We start from the raw sequence: 23,115 nt of genomic DNA on the forward strand, positions 1-23,115 counted from the left end.
AGGAAGGCAAAAAGTTTAGGGATGACCATGCAAAAAGGGCCGGGTCCAACACTATCCATATTGGGCAATCCAAAACCCAATGTCATATTTCTCCGCCAACATATCCAGAACAGGGTTGTAATATGCGCTGTCCTTCACAGCAGAGTTCCCGCAGTTCCTGTTTCAGGGAGGGTGTAGTTTAATATTATTTCTTAAGAAAAGTTTCTCATTTCTTTACGCCTCTTTTTCAGATACTGTGGTCACACATTTCCCTTCACACACACTCTGACTTGCTGTTTTTTCCTCTCCCTCTAGCCTGCTTTGTCCCGGAGATTACAAACAACTCCCCTCACTGCCCTCGATGTAAGAGCTCTGTTCCTCCCACACCGGTCCTCCTACATCAGCCAGCACCGCTGTTCCACTGCAAAAAGGCCGTGTGCCTGGAAAGCAGTGGGGCCTCGCTGGGCAGCAGGCAAGAGCTCAGGCAGAGAGGGTGAGAGCTGGGGCCTGTCAGACGGTGGGTGACTGCTCGAAAGCAGAGCCCTGTTAGTTGACTTTTCTTCCCAAGGCTCCAGTAGTTACTTGGTACCACATGCAGAACTTCTGTAGCTGAAGAGAGGATGTGGTCTGTCGGCTAAACTGCCAACTTTGGTGCTGGAAACTGTAGCGGTCTAGTTTATCGTGAAGCATCCCTGTCCCGGAAGCACCACCACACAATGTATCACTCTCTGGCAAGGCATGGCCAGAGAGCATAAATAATGGAGCCGGGGTCGCTCGGGACCTTCCGGCTCATATCAGTGACCATGAGTGTTGTGTCCCATCATTATCTATAGTATTGCAGCATTATGATATTGTGATATCAGGCTGCGCCTACCTGCCCCATGACCCTGGCGACGAGGGTGGGATGACGTCATGCCCACGACTCCGAAATTTTCCAGCCACTGAAACACTCTGCCAGTAAGGAAACGAGCACGCTGCTGCCGGAGAGTGAAGCGCGCCCGCTCTCAAGGGAGGACTCCTGCTGCCGGTGAAAGTGAAAGCACCCAGGCTGCCCGCGTTGCTCCCGTCACCAATAACGGAGCGCAAGCGGAGAACCGAGCGCCCGCTTGCACAGCCAGGAAAAGACGCGTTCGATGCTCCCGGGACACAGGCCGGTCGAGCACACGTCACTCAAACAAACGCACGCATGCGCATTAGCCCCCTGCTGTCTCCAGGCAGAGAAGAACAGTAAAGAGCACGAGCGCATTGCTAGCGCTGTGCTAAATCAACGTGAATAACAACAATAAAGAGGGGCAGAGTACAAACAAGCCCTAGCAAATGCAAGCATCAAAGTGCAAAAGGGGCAATGAACAATTGAAACCACAATATTAAATGGGTATTAGGAGCAACATACAGCAAAGCACTGGCTAATGCACGCTCCAAGGCAGTGAATCAGCAGAGCAACAGCAGCAACGCCCCAGTAAAGTTAGAAGTGACACAGGAGACTGACAGCAACGTCCAGAATCACACAGTGACCACACAAGAACTAAAATACACTAGAAGGGACAGCAAAATAAGCACCAGCTATGGTGGATCAGGCAGCAGCAGCGCCAGCACAACAGCCAGTCGCCCCTGCAGCTCCACCTCTTCACTTACATTCACAAGTCAGTGCACTTTCCCCGATTAGTGAATTGATCGACCCTGCAACGGTATCACCTAGATGGAAAGTGTGGATAGGCCGTCTCGACAACTACTTTATAGCCACCAGAGAAACAGATCGGGCAGTAAAAAGATCACTCCTGTTGCACTTTGCGGGGGATGAAATATACAAGCTGTTCGCACATTTACCGAATACAGGACCACAGACGGACTACGACGCAGCTGTCAGAGCATTAAATGCCCATTTTGACCCTCAACTCAACCCTGATTATGAGCGTTTCAAACTCCGATAGGCTCGACAGAGGGAAGGGGAGTCGATGGACACGTTTCACGCTTGCCTTCGTGAGTTAGCCAGCACGTGTACTGAGGAAGACCAGGTGAAGGAGGTATGGGCGCAACTCATCCTTCGACAACCTCGTATATCTCTTGAAGACATACTGATCCTAGCTCGATCGCATGAGCTATCAGATGTCCGAGCGTCTGCAATGGAAGCCGCCATCAACTCAACAACCAAACAAGCAGTAACCATCAAGACAGAACGAGTAGACGCTGTTCGCGCGACAACTCGACGAGGAAGGTGGCCCAACAGAAATTCACGACAACCACAGTGCGGATACTGCGGGAAGGAGGTGCACCCCCAAGACAACTGCCCGGCAAGAGGAAAGACCTGCACAAAATGCAGCATTCCCAACCACTTTGCGAGTGTGTGCCGGGGAGGCACTCGGTACAGAGGGACCTCAGGGCGTAAACCACCATCCACACTAGACGAACCGGCCACTCCAAAAACAACAACCAGAACAGCACACCGTCGACACTACTTGGAAGACTCGTCATCAGAGGGCGAAGAAGAATGCCACTTTGTGTCGTTCGTAAATGATCTCAAGCGGAAACGTTGTCCACAGCCAACGTGTTTCATCAAGATAGCCGGGACACCTGTCACAGCCCTGATTGACACAGGGGCATCAGTGAATGTCATAGGATGTCAACACTAACAAACACTAAATCCACGGCCGGCACTAATGCCATCCAAAGCCAAGGTCCTCACGTACGGAAGCCAGACTCCACTTCCTCTGAAAGGAAAAATGTCTGTACAGGTCAAATCAGAAGACCAGGAGGTCACCACAACATTCCATATAGTTGACAGGGAAGCAGACATACTAATTGGGAGTCACACTGCCGAAGATCTGTGCCTAGTCATGTTTGCGAACGCAGTGAAAACACTTCAAACTGAGGACATACCGGAGCTGTTCCCACAGCTATTTGAAGGCTTAGGAAGTATAAAAAGACCACCCATAAAGCTACACATTGACACTGCTGTGAAACCTGTCGCTCTACGGCATCGAATAATACCTTTTCACCTGAAGCCATTGGTAGAATAAGAGCTGATGAAGCTTGAGCAGCAGGATGTTATAGAAAAGGTAACGGGTCCGACCCCGTGGGTGTCTCCCATGGTTATCGCCGAGAAGCCCCGACAACCAGGAAAAATTAGAATCTGCATCAACATGAGGATGCCTAATCAAGCGATTAGGAGAGAGAGGCACTTGACGCCTACAGTCGACGACATACTAGCGGACCTCAACGGGTCACAGTGGTTTTCTAAGCTGGACTTAAACGCTGGATACCACCAGCTGAAATTAGACAAAGAGAGCAGATACATCACCACGTTTTCAATGCACCTAGGTCTGCGACGATATAAAAGGCTGAATTTCGGGATATCACTATCAACTGGTATGCAGACCAGGGGCCAAGAACCTGGCTGACTTCCTGTCACGTCATCCGTTACATCCCGCGGAGGCGGATTCTGATCAAGAGCGGAAGACAGAAGAGTTTGTCCACATGATCTCCCAGTGGTCATGCCCACAAGCGATTTCAATTGATGAAATCAAGTCCCACATGGAATCAGACATGGTCATCAAAAGGGTGATAGACGCAATACAGAAAGGCTCCTGGGAGGGTTTTCTCCAGGACGTCCAAGGATGGAATTAAGTCGACAGGTTCCGACTAGGGAAAATATGGAGAATCCGGGATGAATTCAGCATCGCTGAGTGTGGCATCTTGCTGAGGGGGTCACGCATCATCATCCCTCAAGGCCTCCACGAACGCACAACCGTATTAGCGCACGAAGGTCATCAAGGCACAGGAAGGATAAAATCCCAGATGAGAGAAAAGCTGTGGTTCCCGGGACTCGAGGAAGCTGTAGACAATGTTGTCAGGAACTGCAGAGCATGCCAACTTACTGGAAACGCAGAAGCACCAGCTCCAGTGATAACTGAAGACCCTGCCCCATCACCCTGCTCATCGGTGAGCCTTGACTTCGGGAGCTTCCCAGATGGGAGGGTCACAGCGGTTTTGGTCGACAGCTACACTAAATATCCGTGCGTTGAAGTCCTGCCATTCACAGCATTTAACCATCTGGAACAAGTGTTGACAAAAATCTTTGCATTATTTGGTCTACCGCATGTGATCAAGACAGACAACGGTCCCCCGTTCCAAGGTAACGAATTCAAAGACTTCCTCACCCGGTTGGGGATAAAACATCACTGCATTACACAACAGTGGCCACAAGCCAATGGAGAAGTTGAGCGCTTTATGCGGACAGTGACTAATATTCTAAGCATAGCAGCAGCGGAACACACTGACCCAGAAATCGAGTTGCAGAAATTCTTACGAGAATACCGCAGCACACCTCACTGCACAACACAGAGGTCTCCATGGTCCTTGATGCTGGCAGGGCCCTGACTGGATAACTTCCCAGTGGCTGACAACTAGGAGCCCAAGCCATACAACCCAGCAAGCACCCAAGCCCGAAGAACAGCGAATAACGACAAAGCAAGTCACCGAAGGCGAGCAAAGACCCGAATACTGACGCCAGGATGTGTGGTCCTCATAAGGAATCGTAGGAGTGGAGGAAAATTCCGCACTCCGTATGAGACAGGACTGTGGACTGTGAGAACAGTCCAAGGGACAGCCGTGACTGTTGAGCGGAACGGAGAAGTAATAACCAGAAACATCTCATGGTTTAAGAGGGTACCAGGGGCAAGTGTCGATCAACAAGGCCCCGAACATGCATCAGGTTACAACACCAAAGTTGGAGAGACAGAACCCATTCTCACCGATGACATACCTCAGAGTCAAGTATCATCAGCACCCGAAGTGGAGTGCAACCCTCAAGTCGTGGACAGTGGAGGAGAAACCGTCAGCCCTACCAGAGGTTCAAGTAATCACCAACATCGTTATAACCTCAGGCCGAACTTTCGACCGAACCACAGACTGGCTGAGTTTGCATGGTAGACTTGTTCTAACACAAGTTAGAAAAGAACTGATTTGGGATGGGATGTAGCGGTCTAGTTTATTGTGAAGCATCCCTGTCCCGGAAGCACCACAACACAATGTATCACTCTCTGGCCAAGCATGGCCAGAGGGCATAAATAAAGGAGCCGGGGTCGCATGGGAACTTCCGGCTCATACTAGTGACCATGAGTGTTGTGTCCCATCATTATCTATAGTATTGCACGCATTATGATGATATGATATCAGGCTGCGCCTACCTGCCCCATGACAGAAACCAGAGTTCGAGTCTCGAGGTCGCGTCCACATCCTGTGATTCTGGGCAAATCACTTAATCTCCCCGTGCCTGAATGTGTAATGTAAATACGGTGCTCATGTAAAGCGCTCCAATACCTTTGGGTCGAGTTTGCGCTATATAAATATGCAAAAAAAAAAGGCTGGGGACCCGGGTTCACGCCTCGTCATCAGCTCAACATCCTGTGATTCTCGGCAAATCGCTTAATGTTCCAACCCTAAAATACAACAATGAATGTGCCCTTGTGTGATGTGCTCATGTAAGGCTCTCCGATACCATTGCTCCAGCGCTGAATATCAAATCCCCTTTCTACGTCACAGACCACAGATCTCTTCAACCACATTCATTCACTCATTCACTGGTGGGGCCCATAACACCATTCATTAATTCTTCTTTTAGATGTGTGGTACTCGAGAGGTGATCCTTTTATTCCATACGCTGGAAATGGGAGGAAAATACACAAATCCCTGATGAGGAATAAGTTCACCTATTCTTCCCTACCTCAACAGGATCTAAACTTTTAACCTAGTAGTTCCTCCCATGGATAAGACATGGATCAGCTGAGTTGCTGGGTAGAGCGACACTTAATTCTTCTAAACAGTATACATCAATACACTTATAAAATAATAACCCGACACAGATCTTATAATGAATTGAAATGTTTATCTAAATAATGCATAAGAAAATCATATAGCATTCAATATTTTGATTCGCATATTTACCTAATCTGGCTAAATGACGTCCTCTATGTCAAGTTCAGATCTTTTGTCTCTATGCCCATAAAACGATCAATCAGTTCGTAAATTAATTGGGCATCTGATCAGTCTGCCAAAGTCTCTGGTAAGCAGCTGTCCAGCAGTGTCACCGTCCTCTCCGTCAGCATAACGTCAGGAAATCGGGTAAAAAGCGCACTAACCCTCTCTATTCTACTTCTTTTATAATAAAATCAACAACAAAATGTTACAATACATGTTTTTAAACAAATTTGATTGGTGGAACCAGGATCATTCCTCCTGATTCCCATACACTAGATGTTTCTTTAGATGCGATTCTCAATTTACTAATAATTTGCAACAGTTACTTGTCCATTCAGGGCATTTTGGTTCTCATACGGGTTTGTGTCCATGGTGTCATCAATTATAACAGTTTTAGTTTAAGGAAGTCCATTGTCTGATGATTGGCACCTTTCACGGGTACAGTCTGCCTGGGGTCAGAACGAGGTTATTGTTGCTCATCTTTTAGTCACCCAGTGACTTCTGTATATCGTCTGTCCGTCAAATAGGGATGGGAGCCATTTTGTGGCCACTCCAGAAAAGTCAACTTAAGCAAAGAAACACAAAACGTAATTAATACATGGAAATGACTATTAAAATGGTATTCCCTCACTAAACCCTCTATGTGTGTGTATTTATCTAGCAAAAGCAACACGCATTGCGGTTTATACTCACATTAAAAGCACAATTCACAAATCACATCACAAAAGCAACATATAACATGCAAATTCTAAATATCTAACATTAGTATGCGTACGAAATTAGTTTACGTATCAATCAAGCCATGCCAATGCGATTCCCACGTGTATTTTCTAATTAGTAATGTTGATTATTCAAACACAGCAAACCATTAATACTATCAATATTAAGTAGTTATTCGTTTTAATTTTAACACGATAAAATGGAGGAGGTATACGAATTTTAGGGAAAACCTCACTCCAGCACCATCGGGTCAAGTTTGCGCTACATAAAACTGCAAAAAAAAAAATGACCCCGCACACTTCTGGCAGGGCAGAAGGATTGCAAGCAGGCATTTGATTAAAGGCTGGCAGTCCGTGACTGGGCAGTGTGGAGGAGAGAGACCGGTGTTGTAGGTGACTGTATGACCCTGACGGATGGTCTCCAGCAATCAGAGGGCAGACACTGGCTTGCTGGGATTTGTGAAGTGAATGCAGGGAAAGGAATCCACACATCATACATTTTAGCTGGCACTTACCATGGAAGCATGGCCACCTTCCCATCCAGCTAAATCGATCGAACTTCTTTGGAATCACTCTAGCAATGTGACACACAGTGCCCTAAAAGTGCCCTCACATTTACTTCAAGGAGGGTCGCCATCCAAGTTCTTCCAGTTACACTTTGACATGAACCGAGAATCTGGTCGTCATTCAGTAAATCGGGTGTTTTCTTTTATCTGTTTCTTATTTTTATGATGAATTTCTATGAATATAGTATGGTGGATATATTTATATGGAGCTGAAGTGCAATAAGCAATGTGCTTACTGGCAGATGGTGCTCGCAGGAGCCAGCCATGTTCACCACCAGGTGAGAAGTCACCTTTCACATTATTACAGTTCACGTTTGTTAGACCTGTCAGCCCTTTGGGTGGTCCCTCCTCATCATTATTTATTTTGTCCCACTTCTGCCTCAAACCCTGTTATAATTTTTCCTTTTTGGGAACCACCAGACTTTTTAGTGTTGATGCAGGGTCAGGGAGCCATTTTCCCTACCCCTGGAACTTCTGTCTGAGGGCCTGAGACACAAAATGGTGGCCACCCATTGTCACCTGTGACATCACCAGAACCCACTGGAGGTTTCTAGAACCTTCTGTAACATTCTAGAACCCTGTGACAGTGGGAGGCAGTTTAGAATGTTGGGAGGCCATCTCAGAGTGGCAGTTGGCAACTGACTGGAGAAGAGAGAGGACAGATATAGAAGGAGGTCGGAGTAAGGCAGCAGGGGTGGAAACCAGTGCTTGGAGTGGGGTCCAGAAACCCACCCTTGATGCTAGTCCCTACTGACCAAGCCCAGCCTAAAGCCCTGTGTGGGACCAAGACCAGAAGAACCATCTTAAGGAACTGAACATTTGAAACAGGCCTTAAAGAGGAAGAACAGCAAGCTCCTGACCTGTTCAGTGGTGTCCTCCTGGAGTCCTGACGTCGAGAAGCCTGGAGACCTGGGGCCTGAGGTAGAGAAGCGGCGCTGACAGAAGGCAGACGTCGTACCCGGAGCCACCAGAGGTCGAGTGAGGGCGCCGACGGAGGTCGTGGAGAGGCGCCGGAGGTCGAGTGGAGATTCACCCGAGGTTGAGGTGAGGGCACCGACGGAGGTCGTGGAGAGGCGCCGGAGGTCGAGTGGAGATTCACCCGAGGTCGAGGTGAGGGCACCGACGGAGGTCGTGGAAGAGGCGCCGGAGGTCGAGTAAGGAGTCACCTGAGGTCGAGGTGAGGCGTCGACGGGGGAGTGAAGTCCGCCCATCGGAGTCGCCGGAAACTGAGGTGAAGCGCGCCGGAGGTCGGGAGTGGAGATCGCACACCGGAGAAACCCGGAAGCGGGGAGGCCGTGTCCCTGCGACGCCGGAAGGCGACATCGAGTCGAGACCGCCCAGCGACATCGAGTCGAGACCGCCCAGCGACATCGAGTCGAGACCGCCCAGCGACATCGAGACGAGGCCGCCCAGCGACATCGAGTCGAGACCGCCCAGCGACATCGAGTCGAGACCGCCCAGCGACATCGAGATGAGGCCGCCCAGCGACATCGAGCCGGAGCCGCCTCACGACATCGACACGGCGCCGAGCGGAGCCGATCATCGTGAAAAGGGCAGTAAGTGGTAGAGGGGGCGTCTGAGGCCCCGTGGAGCCCTAAAAGACCATTCTAGGGGCTAGAGGGGTGTTAGAACCAGCCTGGGAGTGCCAGGGGTGAACTAAGACTGGTGCAGTGACATCTGTGAGGGGCTGTGTAGTTTGGAGGGCCAGATCTTTAGGTTACCCTTGTTCTGCCTCAGCTTAGGCCCCAGCCTTGACCAATCTAGGTGGGACACCCCCATGCCACCCAAATGACCACAAGCTGTGTATGGGCAAAGTAAGACCAAGTGACCTCATGAAAATGATCTGATCTGTAATTGTCATTGATTGTTTACCTTATTTATTGAAGGTGCTTTATTTATTGTCTTCCCCTAATTTATTCCTGCACTGTATTTATTGTCTGACTGTATTTATTTGCCGTCTGTATTTATTGCACATCTATTTATTCTTTGCTTAATGAGGACCTGAACCTATTTATTGAAATCCCAAAGTAGCATTGTTTATTTGACCTGCTCTTTTAAAGGAAAATCCTATTGTATTGTATTTATGTTATGAAACCTGCAACTAAGAGAAAGTAAGATAAAGACACATATATTTTTATCTTGTCTTTCATAATTTTTACGGTGTAGTGTCGTTTTTGGAACGGATGAACGCATGGTTATTGTGAGGGTGTGACGTACGCTTAACACGGTGCCTGATCCCCAACCGCTCGAGCCAAGCTACCATTGTGCTGGGAACCTGGTGACTGCTAACCCGGTTGCCCGGTTTCCAACATAAAATTGGTGTTCAGTGGTGGGATAGAGCTGTGCTTGCGTCTACTCGACAATAACTTTGGGTAGTCCATAGGCCTACACCGGGAGTTTTCTCCAAGCGGACTTCCTAATTTTGAGTTTTGTTTTTTCCAAATTTACTTCTGGTGGTGGGAGGAGGTATTACAAAAGGTACCCCCCTGCATAGCTTCTGTAAGCAACTGTCTTCTATCCTGAGTGGGCAAAATGGAGTTTGTATTGGAGGATGTGGAAACTTACACTGTGGCCCAACTCAGAGAGTTTTGTCAGCGAGAGGGGGTGTTTTGTCCCCAAGGTGCAAAGAAGGGTGAGCTCCAGACCAGCTTGAGGGCTTGGTGGGAGGCACGACGAGAAAGTAAGGTTGAGAAGGAGGACAGGGATGGAGAGCCTGACAGCGAGGGGGCTGGTTTGTACCAAACTGAGGTGGGGAACCTATTAGCGGGGCCCAGAACACTTTCAAGGAAGGGCAGCAGTGTCTCTAGCAACGGCTTATTAGAAGCAGAGTTAACTGACAGGAGGGAGAAAAGACAGCTCACATGGGAGTTGGCGAAGCTGGAGAAAGAAAAGGAGGAACGGAGGATGGCTCACGAGTTGAGGCTCAGGGAGCTAGATCTCCAGATCCTACGGGTCGGGGCACACACTGTTCCTAAAGGGTGGCAGCGAAGAAAGAGAAATCACCAGGGAACCCAAACCTTATTTGCCAAAAGACATAGTAGCCAGCTATAGTGCAGGAGATGACATCGCCAAGTGGCTAGCGGCCTATGAGGTCTCTTTAAGAGTCCATGGTGTTCCAGAGAAATATTGGGGAGGGGGATTGTACAAATACATGCCTCCAGCTGGCAGGGATACATTATTGGCCCTAGAGCAGGATGAGCAGACCCACTACCCCACCATGAAAGTGGCGCTCGTGAGGAAGTTTGGACTAACACCCGAGAAGTGCAGACAGAAGTTCCGGGGTAGCCACAAACTGGGCACACAGAATTGGGTGGATTTCCTGGACTATGCAAAGAAGGCATTAGAGGGTTGGATACAGGGCAGTGAGGTGAGGGACTACGAGGGGTTGTTTGATTTGATGTTGAAGGAACACCTGCTCGAAAAATGTTTCCCTGAACTGCGTCAACACCTGGTGGATAGCAAGATGACCAAACCCCGGAAGCTTGCTGAGGAGGCGGACATTTGGGCTGGTACCCGGGTGTCCACAAGGGGGACTGGAGGGGACTCTCAAAAGACCGGACAGGGCGCCCCCCAGAAGAAAGAGGGAGGGGAAAAGAAAACGGAGTTCTCTAAAGGCCCCCAAAAAAGTTTCCAAGGGAAGAGAACGGGATTCACCCCTAGGGCTAACCCACCCAGAAACCCTAATCCTGGCCAGAGTCAGCAGCCAAGGGTTGTCCATTGCTTCAAGTGCGGTGGTGTCGGACACTATAAGGGAGATGTGAAGTGCCCGAAAAGACCACCCCCTCCCATCGGAGGAAAGGCCCCCGGAGTAGCTAGTGTAGTGCTCGGGGAGGAGATGCCCTTAGATAAGGGAAGGGAGTGGGCGGGTGTCACTTTAGTGTCCCTGGGAGAACGGGAGATGGTTCCTAAGATCCAGGTGCCCGTAAATACCACAAAGTATGGGCAGTGGGTCACCATCAACGGCCAAAGAGGGGAGGCTCTGAGAGACTCAGGAGCCAGTATGACTATGGTACGTAGCCAACTGGTGTCTCCAGAGCAGGTGATTCCCGATGTGCTCCACCCTGCCGCGATGGCTGACGGCAGAATGGGCCACTATCCGGTGGCCGAGGTTCCATTTGAATGGGAAGGGGTTGCAGGTTTGCTTCGAGTTGCCGTAAGCCCTGCCGTGCCAGTCGATTGTCTGCTGGGGAATGACATGGAGCATAATGCTTGGAAGGAGGTGGAATACCGGACTCATGCTGAGATGCTGGGTACACCTGACTGGGCCTGTGTCAGCACAGGGTCTGCGACTACCCGGAGGGGGAGTTCGTTTAGGCGGGAGCCTGGAATAAAGGCACCGCCGGCTGCTGACCAAGGGAAGAACCGAGGGCAGGAGGAGCCTGCCTCGGCATCCGCGCCCCGTGTGACGGATAGGCCACCGGAGGTGGTGGACCAGGAGTCCGCGGAGGGGGATGTTACCGAACTGGAGAACCTACCCATCCCGGCCGAGTGGCACGTGGAGGGAGGGCCGACCAGGGAGGAATTCTGCAAGGGCCAGAGGGAGTGTCCTACCCTTGAGGGACTGAGGCGACAGGCCGAAGCCCAGGCAGCAGGGAACGTTGAGGGGAACTACAATATTTACTGGGAGGATGGCCTTCTCTACAGTGAACCCAAGGCACCCATGCACGGATCGTCACGGGCCTTGGTTGTCCCTCAACGTTATCGAGCCTTCCTCCTGGAATTGGCTCATGAGATCCCCTTGGCAGGACACCTGGGGCAAGACAAGACCTTTGCCCGGCTTGTCCCGCACTTTTATTGGCCTCAAATGAAAGTGTCGTCCGACACCTACTGCCGGACGTGTGTGTCTTGTCAAGCCAGTGGGAAAACAGGGGTGAAGCTGAAAGCTCCCCTGGAACCACTTCCTGTCGTTAGCACCCCCTTTGAAAGGGTGGGCATCGACATTGTGGGTCCGTTAGATCCGCCTACTACAGCTGGTCACAGGTTTATCCTGGTTTTGGTGGATCATGCCACACGGTACCCAGAGGCTATACCTCTGAGGACCATTACTGCACCTGTTGTGGCTAGGGCCCTGATGGGAATCTTTACCCGAGTGGGTTTTCCCAAGGAAGTTGTGTCTGACAGGGGGACCAACTTCATGTCAGCATATATGCGGGCCATGTGAAAGGAGTGTGGAGTGACCTATCGGTTCACCACCCCTTACCACCCCCAGACCAATGGTCTGGTGGAGAGGTTCAATAAAACCTTGAAAGGCATGATCAGAAGTCTGCCTGAAAGCCTGCGGAGGAAATGGGACGTCCTCCTACCCTGTCTATTGTTTTCTTACAGGGAAGTGCCACAGAAGGGAGTGGGCTTCAGCCCCTTCGAGCTTTTGTATGGGCACCCTGTGCGTGGACCTCTCAGCCTGGTGAGAGACGGATGGGAAAGAACTCCCAGAAAGCTTCCCCAGGACGTGGTGAGCTACATGCTGGCCTTCCGGAGCCAAATGGATAAGTTGTGGAAGCAAGCTTCTGACAACTTGGAAGCCAGCCAAGCAGTGATGAAGACGTGGTATGACCACAATGCTCACCCGGTGGAGTTGGAGCCTGGCCAGAAGGTGTGGGTGATCGAACCAGGAGAGCTTAGCGCCCTCCAGGATCGCTGGTCAGGACCCTTTGAGGTGTTGGAGAAGAAGGGTAAGGCTACCTACTTGGTGGATCTGAAGACCCCTCGCCAGCCCCTACGGGTGCTGCATGCCAACTGCCTCAAACCCCACCATGAGAGGCCCGAAGTCATATTGCTGGTGGTGACTGACGGAGCAGAGGACGTGGAAAGCGAGCCTCTCCCCGACTTATTTGCGTCTCAAGAGAAGGATGGGTTGGTGGAGGGAGTGATTCTCTCCCCGTCCCTAACTCCTGAACAACAGGAGGACTGCCGCCAGGTCCTGGGGCAGTACTCTTCGTTGTTCTCCCTTGTTCCGGGTAGGACTCACCTGTGCGTCCATGACGTGGACACAGGAGACAGCCCACCTGTGAAGTCAAAGATCTACCGGATGACAGACAAGGTGAAGGCCAGTATTCACAGTGAAGTCACTAAGATGCTGGAGCTAGGAGTGATTGAACCTTCTAGCAGCCCCTGGTCCAGTCCGGTGCTATTAGTACCAAAAGCTGTACCATCGGGTGCCCAACCGGAACTGAGGTTCTGTGTGGACTACCGGGGACTGAATTCAGTAACCAAGACTGATGCTCATCCGATCCCGAGGGCGGATGAACTGATTGACCGGCTGGGAGCTGCCCAATATCTGAGTACCTTTGACCTTACTTCCGGGTACTGGCAGATCTCTCTGACTGATGGAGCTAAGGAAAGGTCAGCCTTCTCCACGCCCAAGGGCCACTACCAGTTCTGCGTGATGCCCTTTGGGCTCAAGAACGCACCTGCCACGTTTCAGCGTCTGGTGAACCAGATCCTCCCTGGAATGGAGAGTTTCTCTGCTGCTTATCTGGACGACATTGCCGTCTTCAGTAACAGCTGGGAGGATCACTTGCGTCACCTGCAAACTGTTCTCCAGGCCCTGAAGCAAGCTGGTTTAACGATCAAGGCCAGTAAATGCCAGATCGGGCAGGGGTCGGTAGTGTACCTTGGACACTTGGTGGGTAGGGGAGCGGTGCAACCCCTCCAGGCGAAAATCGAGGCTATCATGGCCTGGGAACCCCCCAAGACTCAAACTGAGGTCGGAGCTTTTCTGGGCCTCACCGGATATTACCGCCACTTTGTGAAGGGGTATGGGACCATTGTGGCCCCCCTCACGGAGCTTACGTCCAAGAAGCAACCTCGACGGGTAGTCTGGACGGAGGCTTGTCAGCAGGCCTTTGTGAAACTGAAGCAAGCCATGTGCGAGGCCCCGGTCTTAAGGGCCCCAGACTTTTCCAAGGAGTTCATTGTCCAGACGGATGCATCGGAACATGGCATTGGGGCAGTGTTATCGCAACTCAATGAAGAGGGTCTGGATCAACCCGTGGTCTTCCTATCCCGGAGACTACTTCCCAGGGAACAGAAGTGGAGTGCAATAGAGCGTGAAGCCTTTGCAGTGGTATGGGCTCTGAAGAAGTTGCGGCCATACCTGTTTGGCTCGCACTTCCTAGTTCAGACCGACCACAGACCCCTTCGGTGGCTGATGCAGATGAAGGGGGAGAATCCCAAGTTGCTAAGGTGGTCTATCTCCCTACAGGGAATGGACTTTCAGGTGGAACATCGGCCTGGAGTGGACCACGCCAATGCAGACGGTCTCTCAAGGTATTTCCGCCTTAGTGATGAGAACTCCCAAGGGGTTGGGTAGCTCTCCCCACTTTCAGCTGGGGGGGACGCGTGTTAGATCTGTCAGCCCTTTGGGTGGTCCCTCCTCATCATTATTTATTTTGTCCCACTTCTGCCTCAAACCCTGTTATAATTTTTCCTTTTTGGGAACCACCAGACTTTTTAGTGTTGATGCAGGGTCAGGGAGCCATTTTCCCTACCCCTGGAACTTCTGTCTGAGGGCCTGAGACACAAAATGGTGGCCACCCATTGTCACCTGTGACATCACCAGAACCCACTGGAGGTTTCTAGAACCTTCTGTAACATTCTAGAACCCTGTGACAGTGGGAGGCAGTTTAGAATGTTGGGAGGCCATCTCAGAGTGGCAGTTGGCAACTGACTGGAGAAGAGAGAGGACAGATATAGAAGGAGGTCGGAGTAAGGCAGCAGGGGTGGAAACCAGTGCTTGGAGTGGGGTCCAGAAACTCACCCTTGATGCTAGTCCCTACTGACCAAGCCCAGCCTAAAGCCCTGTGTGGGACCAAGACCAGAAGAACCATCTTAATGAACTGAACATTTGAAACAGGCCTTAAAGAGGAAGAACAGCAAGCTCCTGACCTGTTCAGTGGTGTCCTCCTGCAGTCCTGACGTCGAGAAGCCTGGAGACCTGGGGCCTGAGGTAGAGAAGCGGCGCTGACAGAAGGCAGACGTCGTACCCGGAGCCGCCAGAGGTCGAGTGAGGGCGCCGACGGAGGTCGTGGAGAGGCGCCGGAGGTCGAGTGGAGATTCACCCGAGGTCGAGGTGAGGGCGCCGACGGAGGTCGTGGAGAGGCGCTGGAGGTCGAGTGGAGATTCACCCGAGGTCGAGGTGAGGGCGCCGACGGAGGTCGTGGAAGAGGCGCCGGAGGTCGAGTAAGGAGTCACCTGAGGTCGAGGTGAGGCGTCGACGGGGGAGTGAAGTCCGCCCACCGGAGTCGCCGGAAACTGAGGTGAAGCGCGCCGGAGGTCGGGAGTGGAGATCGCACACCGGAGACACCCGGAAGTGGGGAGGCCGTGTCCCTGCGACGCCGGAAGGCGACATAGAGTCGAGACCACCCAGCGACATCAAGTCGAGACCGCCCAGCGACATCGAGTCGAGACCGCCCAGCGACATCGAGACGAGGCCGCCCAGCGACATCAAGTCGAGACCGCCCAGCGACATCGAGACGAGGCCGCCCAGAGACATCGAGCCGGAGCCACCTCACGACATCGACACGGCGCCGAGCGGAGCCGATCATCGTGAAAAGGGCAGTAAGTGGTAGAGGGGGCGTCTGAGGCCCCGTGGAGCCCTAAAAGACCATTCTAGGGGCTAGAGGGGTGTTAGAACCAGCCTGGGAGTGCCAGGGGTGAACTAAGACTGGTGCAGTGACATCTGTGAGGGGCTGTGTAGTTTGGAGGGCCAGATCTTTAGGTTACCCTTGTTCTGCCTCAGCTTAGGCCCCAGCCTTGACCAATCTAGGTGGGACACCCCCATGCCACCCAAATGACCACAAGCTGTGTATGGGCAAAGTAAGACCAAGTGACCTCATGAAAATGATCTGATCTGTAATTGTCATTGATTGTTTACCTTATTTATTGAAGGTGCTTTATTTATTGTCTTCCCCTAATTTATTCCTGCACTGTATTTATTGTCTGACTGTATTTATTTGCCGTCTGTATTTATTGCACATCTATTTATTCTTTGCTTAATGAGGACCTGAACCTATTTATTGAAATCCCAAAGTAGCATTGTTTATTTGACCTGCTCTTTTAAAGGAAAATCCTATTGTATTGTATTTATGTTATGAAACCTGCAACTAAGAGAAAATAAGATAAAGACACATATTTTCATCTTGTCTTTCATAATTTTTACGGTGTAGTGTCGTTTTTGGAACGGATAAACGCATGGTTATTGTGAGGGTGTGACGTACGCTTAACACGGTGCCTGATCCCCAACCGCTCGAGCCAAGCTACCATTGTGCTGGGAACCTGGTGACTGCTAACCCGGTTGCCCGGTTTCCAACAACGTTCTAATGGCCTAAGTTAACACAATAAAGGATTATATGCAGGTGTGGCCTACCCATAATTATAATGCACCCCTACAAATGAAAGAGCAAAATATGCACTCTAACAACTGCATGCTTCCTGATGCATGTGGTGAAATACAACCTCTGGTTATTTTATCATACTACATGCCGTTCACATGCCTCAATTATAGTTTTGGATTACGAACTGAAGTTGTGAAACTTACCTCAAAACAGGAGAGCCACGATTACCATCTCAGAGTCTGCACCTTTATACATTAGGTTGGACGACCTCTTGTATGTGACCCCCCCCCGGCTCTCTGTCCTGAAGAGCAGCATCACTCTGCAATCTCACTCCAGTCCCAGTTAGCAAAGGGCCCTGCCTTGATCTGATCAGCCTTCATCACAGCTCCGAGACCCTGCTCGACATAAACAGGAGTTCACAAACAGGAACTGCAGGGCTGCCTCCATGACCGACAACAAACCTCCGATTTGGGCGCTAATCTGCCTAGATGTTATTCAGGCACAAATTCCTTTTTAGGTCGAGCGGCTCTGTGAGCCATGCTGTATTGGAGTATGTACTTGAAGCCCCGCCCACTCTCCACCCATATTTTTCATTGGCTTTTGTCACTGTCCTTCATAAATGCTGGCTTCTGATTCGTTATTAGGCTTCTTAGTACCGCCTTGTCTTCATTTGTAACCTCCCATGAGGACTGGACCTTTTACTTTAGTTGTTACACGGCACATCTTCTTTAGTCTGTAAGCACTATTTTCTTTAATGAGTTCCTCTTACCTCAGGAGGGCAGGAAGGTCTCTCATGAGCAGTTGTGACCACCGGCGTGTTTAACTCGTAGCAAACTCAGTGATGCCTTTAGAGAGGTCAAAGGTGCGTGATCTAAATTCCGCTAGATCTGGCATGTTTATTTTCTGAAGGAACGTCTATGTTAAACTGAATATGCTTTAGGTTTGCTCCTCCACTCACTTGCTAAAAACCATGACTTCAACAAAGGGCCCTACCCTCTTTTCTCAATTTGTTCCTCTGCGAAATGGATCCAAAAAAGAAAGAAACTCTTTGGCTGCAAATGTCTCTTTGGACACACTCTCACGCAACTGCAAGCGCGAACCAGACGGTAAGGTGTTGGAGTGCTTTAATGAGCAGTTCTCCAGTTCCAAGTGGCAGCTCGCTGCGCTTTGCTCCTCGCCTCAGATTACCAGTAAAGGGTGTGCTTTCACCCCCAGCTTAACGCTGCTCTCGCTCATTTGCCCTTCTCCCCCTGCCCGCCACATTGCTCTGTCTATCGCTTGCTTCCCTACGCCCTCTGTGCCCCTTCCCCCACCGCACCATCATTTTTGCTTACCCACACCCGCACCCCACATTGCTCTGTCTATCGTTTGCTTCTCTATACCCTCCGTGCCCCTTCCCCCACCGCACCATCATTTTTGCTTACCCGCACCCCACATTGCTCTGTCTATCGTTTGATTCCCTATGCCCTCCGTGCCCCTTCCCCCACCGCACCATCATTTTTGCTTACCCACACCCGCACCCCACATTGCTCTGTCTATCGTTTGATTCCCTATGCCCTCCGTGCCCCTTCCCCCACCGCACCATTATTTTTGCTTACCCACACCCGCACCCCATATTGCTCTGTCTATCGCTTGCTTCCCTACGCCCTCTGTGCCCCTTCCCCCACCGCACCATCATTTTTGCTTACCCACACCCGCACCCCACATTGCTCTGTCTATCGTTTGCTTCCCTATACCCTCCGTGCCCCTTCCCCCACCGTACCATTATTTTTGCTTACCCACACCCGCACCCCATATTGCTCTGTCTATCGTTTGCTTCCCTACGCCCTCTGTGCCCCTTCCCCCACCGCACCATCATTTTTCCTTACCCGCCCCCACATTGCTCTGTCTATCGCTTGCTTCCCTATGCCCTCCGTGCCCGTTCCCCCACCGCTCCATCATTTTTGCTTACCCACACCTGCACCCTTAGTTTTCCTTCCCCAAACCCTCCCCGTCTGTGTTCCTTCTGCTACCTTCTGTTTGCAACGCCCCACACACACTTTTAAACACGCATTTGTAATGCAATAGGTCTCGCATTTACGAGAGTTTAAGCTATTGGCATTGTAAATGACAATGTCTTTTATTTATGTTTTACAAACAAAACCTAAATAAAAGGCATTGTCATGTACAATGTCGATAGCTCAAATTTGCGTAAATGCGAGACCTGTTGCATTGCAGATGCTTGTTTGGGAGTGCATGTAAACAATTCATACAGAGGGGCTTCCTTGTTAACTTATATGGGGCTGTCAGGCAGCTGGAGATCTGTGTGTAGGAAGAGATAGCTGGCCGAACTGCTGCTAGAAATCTCAGGATCCTAAAGGAACATACCCTAATGCAGCCTTCCTTGAGCCATAGCAGCAGCAGCTCAGCAGCTCAGCAGCAGCAGCAGCAGCTCAGCAGCAGCATCAGCAGCTCAGCAGCAGCTCAGCAGCAGGCTGGACTCGACCATGTCAAGGGAACGGTGAAAGCTGAGAGCATTTAGTTCCAGGAGAATATTTAAAATAAATGAAAATGTAAGCAGTCACTTGTTCATCGGGCCAGAGTCTCACACAGCCTCCCTCTCTTAAACCCCAGAGCGGCATCAAGTTGCTTCTTTTACATTCAACTTCTTTATAGAATTCTGTGTTTGCTTCCTTCTAACCGCTAGAAACCCGCTGTCTAGGTGCTTCTGTATCATACCTGGACCATGGCAACTGTTTGTATTTGGGGGCGCCATTTTAAGTTGCTTTTTGTTCTTTTTATTGTTTTTAATTGTGCTGAAAGGCATAATTGTATCCCATTTTTTGTTTTAAATGTGCACAGGAAATTGCGACCATGCCTCTCAAATAGTGCAGTGCCTCTTAATGTGCCCCCCTCAACCCAAGGCCAAGCCCATCCTCACCACTCCCACACTTCACCAGCCGCCACTGCTGTGGGTAGCTGTGTCTTACTCCTGTCTTATCTGAAGTGCCCCTGAATATCCTCACTTGAGTCACAAAGCATGTCCTGTGATTAGTTGCGCCTTACTCCAGGCTTAGGTGTGTCATGTCGGTGTTTTTCCAGGAGTATGACATGCTCCCGCGCTAGATTTGTTATTCGCAAACTAAGCAGCTTTCAGAAGTGGGCTTCTAACATCCAGAAGTTGAGCAGGGCAGAATGTGCTTATGCACTTTAAAAAGGCTAATGCATATGTAAAAAGCCATTATATCATGTAATCATTGCCGGAGATTAGCCCTGTTTAGCATGCACATATAAATGAGCTGTGCAAGATGAGATTCCGAAACAGGGGCAGACAGCTGCACAGAGGCAGCGCCTCCCAGATTGCTCTATTCACAGAGACAGCAGGTCAGTGACAGCCAGAGGCAAGCTGGAGGAAGGACAGTGACAGTGATTGCCGGATGTGCACATCAGCTCCCGCCTCCTCCGTCTTCTTTCCCTGCAGTAAGGATGATCGCAGCCTTGAACAAGACCAACTTTGTTTTTAAAACATTCACTGCCAGGGAAGTTTTCCCCAACTCGGCAAAGGCCTCAGCCCAACAGGTTCTGTGTTTGAAAGCAGTTCATGTGCTAGGGCACATTCACAACGTTTCAACCGGAAGTTATACATTTCAGAAGTATGCACCAATGCAGCCACAGAGATTCTCCACAGAGAAAGATTTGCAAACAATCCATGTGGTTTTGGAAATTCTGCATTTTGGGAGTTTACGTCTCGGTCAATGTGAAAGCTCCCCAAAAACAAGGAGCCCCAACCAATCCATGGGGTACTAACAACTGGCACAGACGTACGCTCATACCCACTGAGCTACCCTTCAGATTCACGCCCATTAATTCCATTCAGAGAAGCATAGGCTGCGATTTTCACATGAATGTCAGTACATGGAGTGATATATGTGCATAGGTTTCTTTTTTAACTTTTATTGATGTAAATCCATAGAAACAAAGCAACATTAATAAGCCCTATGTGAGCCGAGTACAATTTTAGTGAACGCAGCAAATGTGATGAGGATCTAGAGACGGCCATAGCCACATCTTAAGAGCACATACCTCGTCATCACAAATAGAATATAGCGCCATGGAGTCGGGTCGTAAACAGAGACAAGATTTTTCTACATTTGTGTTTTCTTGCATTATTTATTATTAATGTGCAAAATGTGGTTTTACACTCGATTCTACATGTACACACTGATATTGGGCAGAATTCTTTAAAACTATTTTTCTTTGACAGTCAGAAATGTTTTCCTGACCCTGTGTTAACTATGCTTTAATTAAGGTCAAGCAGCCATATTTTTCAACAAGCTTTGGCATAGCCAATAGGTCTTGCCTTTGGTACTTTATAAGTGTTTAGTTATCCAGCACAATATCCTTGGTGCAACAACATCAACTGTTGCATGGCTAAACACTTAAAAAGGTCCCAAAGGCGAGACCTATTGGCTATGCTAATGCTTGTTATCTATGTTTTTAAACGTTTTATCTTGGTTTTATATCGTCATTATTGGTTGAATCTTAAAATAGTTCACTGCACAAAAATTGCTACCATTGTCTCTCCTTACTCACAGCTTTAAAGCTCAAAGTTTCACCTCCAGTGGCCTGCACCTTATGCGTTTTTTACTTTTGTAAAAATATTTTGTCTAAATTATGTTAAAGAATGCGTATGATGACATGCATATGCAACGGTTTTTATTAATTACGCATAATAAACGTACATACTCACTCATCCCAAAATGGGGAACAGAGAGGTACGTCCCATTGGGCACCTCAGGAAAATGAGTTGCCACCAGGATATCAGCCTTACGAGACACTCCTGAACCAGGCCAATTGTCCACTCACCCAACTCTCCTGCTGTTCCTACGTTTTAGGTGAAACCATTCACTAAATACATCCAAGGACAGGACTTCCTGAAGGGCAAATGTCACATCAGTAAGGCTGCAAGGCCATGCTCGTTTTCACCCTTTTTAGGTCTCGTCTGGCGTAGGCTGCTCGCATACGCAGTCTCGCTGGCGAGATTTAATGATATGGGGTATTTTCTGTAAGGGGCCTTAAGCCCTGACCCTCTTTTCCATTGCCCGGCGTCCCAGTTTATGCTAAACGGTGGCCAGCCATTGGAAAAGAGCTCCTTGTGACGTATTCGCTCGGCTTTTTCGGCCGTCCCATTTGGACGGCCTCGCCTGCTTTGCGTTCGTCGCAAAAGGTTTATTATCTTTATGAGGCCATGTGTTTCAAACACATGGCCCCATAAGGACAAGAAAGCTTTCGCGATGCAGGAAAGTGAAAGCGGACCGTGCTTGTCTAAAATATCTCAACATTGCTGTTTTAGTCAGTATTGCAACTGCGACTGTCCAGTAGTCCTTGAGCGCTGTGTTTTTGTACGAGAAGTGGATGAATTTATTCGCCTATTTCCCGCAGTCTCAGCTCATCATATAGGTATGAAACGTCTTATGACAGCAAAAGCGCTTCGGGGGTTTGGCACGGAGCCTGGGCGCTATACCACACATGCCGCCATCTTATGACAGCAAAAGTGCTTCGGGGGTTTGGCACAGAGCCTGGGTGCTATACCACACATGCTGCCGTCTTATGACAGCAAAAGCCCTTCGGGGGTTTGGCACGGAGCCTGGGTGCTATACCACACATGCCGCCGTCTTATGACAGCAAAAGCGCTACGGTGATTTGGCACAGAGCCTGGGTGCTATACCACACATGCCACCGTCTTATGACAGCAAAAGCGTTTCGGGGGTTTGGCACGGAGCCTGGGCGCTATACCACACATGCCGCCGCTTCTACCTGACACGGCTATTGTCTACCTAGCCTAGCGGCACAAAGGCGACTTCTTGAGAAGTGCACAAGTGTGCCTGTTGCTGTGGGAATGAACGTTTCACCCTGTTTTTGTACATTTGACGATTTACCTGCTTCGGGAGAGGGGCAGGTTTTGCTGCAGCCAGATGTTTGCAAGGAGGTTTTTTTCTTTCTTTTTGGGGATAGTATCACAAATAATGATGTGTGCTCTGGCGCAATGTGCACTCACCAGGATTGTGCTTAATGTTTGCCGCTAATTCCAGGAGGGAGAGAGAGAGAGAGAGGGAGTTAGGGATAAAGGGGGGGCAGGGGGCTAGGGAGAGATAAAGAGAGGGGGCGCTAGTGAGAGAGCGGGTGGTAGAAAGAGGGAGAGAGAGAGAACGGTGGAGCGAGAGGAAGGGAGAGAGGGGAAGTTAAGAGAGAAAGAGAGAGGGCTGGCGCTAGTGAGAGAGAAAGAGAGGGAGAGGGACAGGGAGACAGGGAGAGAGAGAGAGAGAAAGAGAGAGAGAGAGATGGGTCTGTGGAAAGGTAGTGAAATAGCAACAAAGTTAGAAAGCTGCGATGACAACCTGAAACTGTGAGACAAAGAGACAGGAAGTGTGAGCAGTGGGTTCCTAAACACATTTGGGCCCCTGCATTATTTTTTTTAACAAGTTAAACACTGAGCACTACCAGTGTGAACATTTTTTGTGGGGCGCCCCCCGACAAACACCGGACGGCACCTGTACTACG

The sequence above is a fragment of the Triturus cristatus genome, chromosome 6, assembly GCF_964204655.1.
Source record: "Triturus cristatus chromosome 6, aTriCri1.1, whole genome shotgun sequence".
NCBI lineage: Eukaryota > Metazoa > Chordata > Amphibia > Caudata > Salamandridae > Triturus > Triturus cristatus.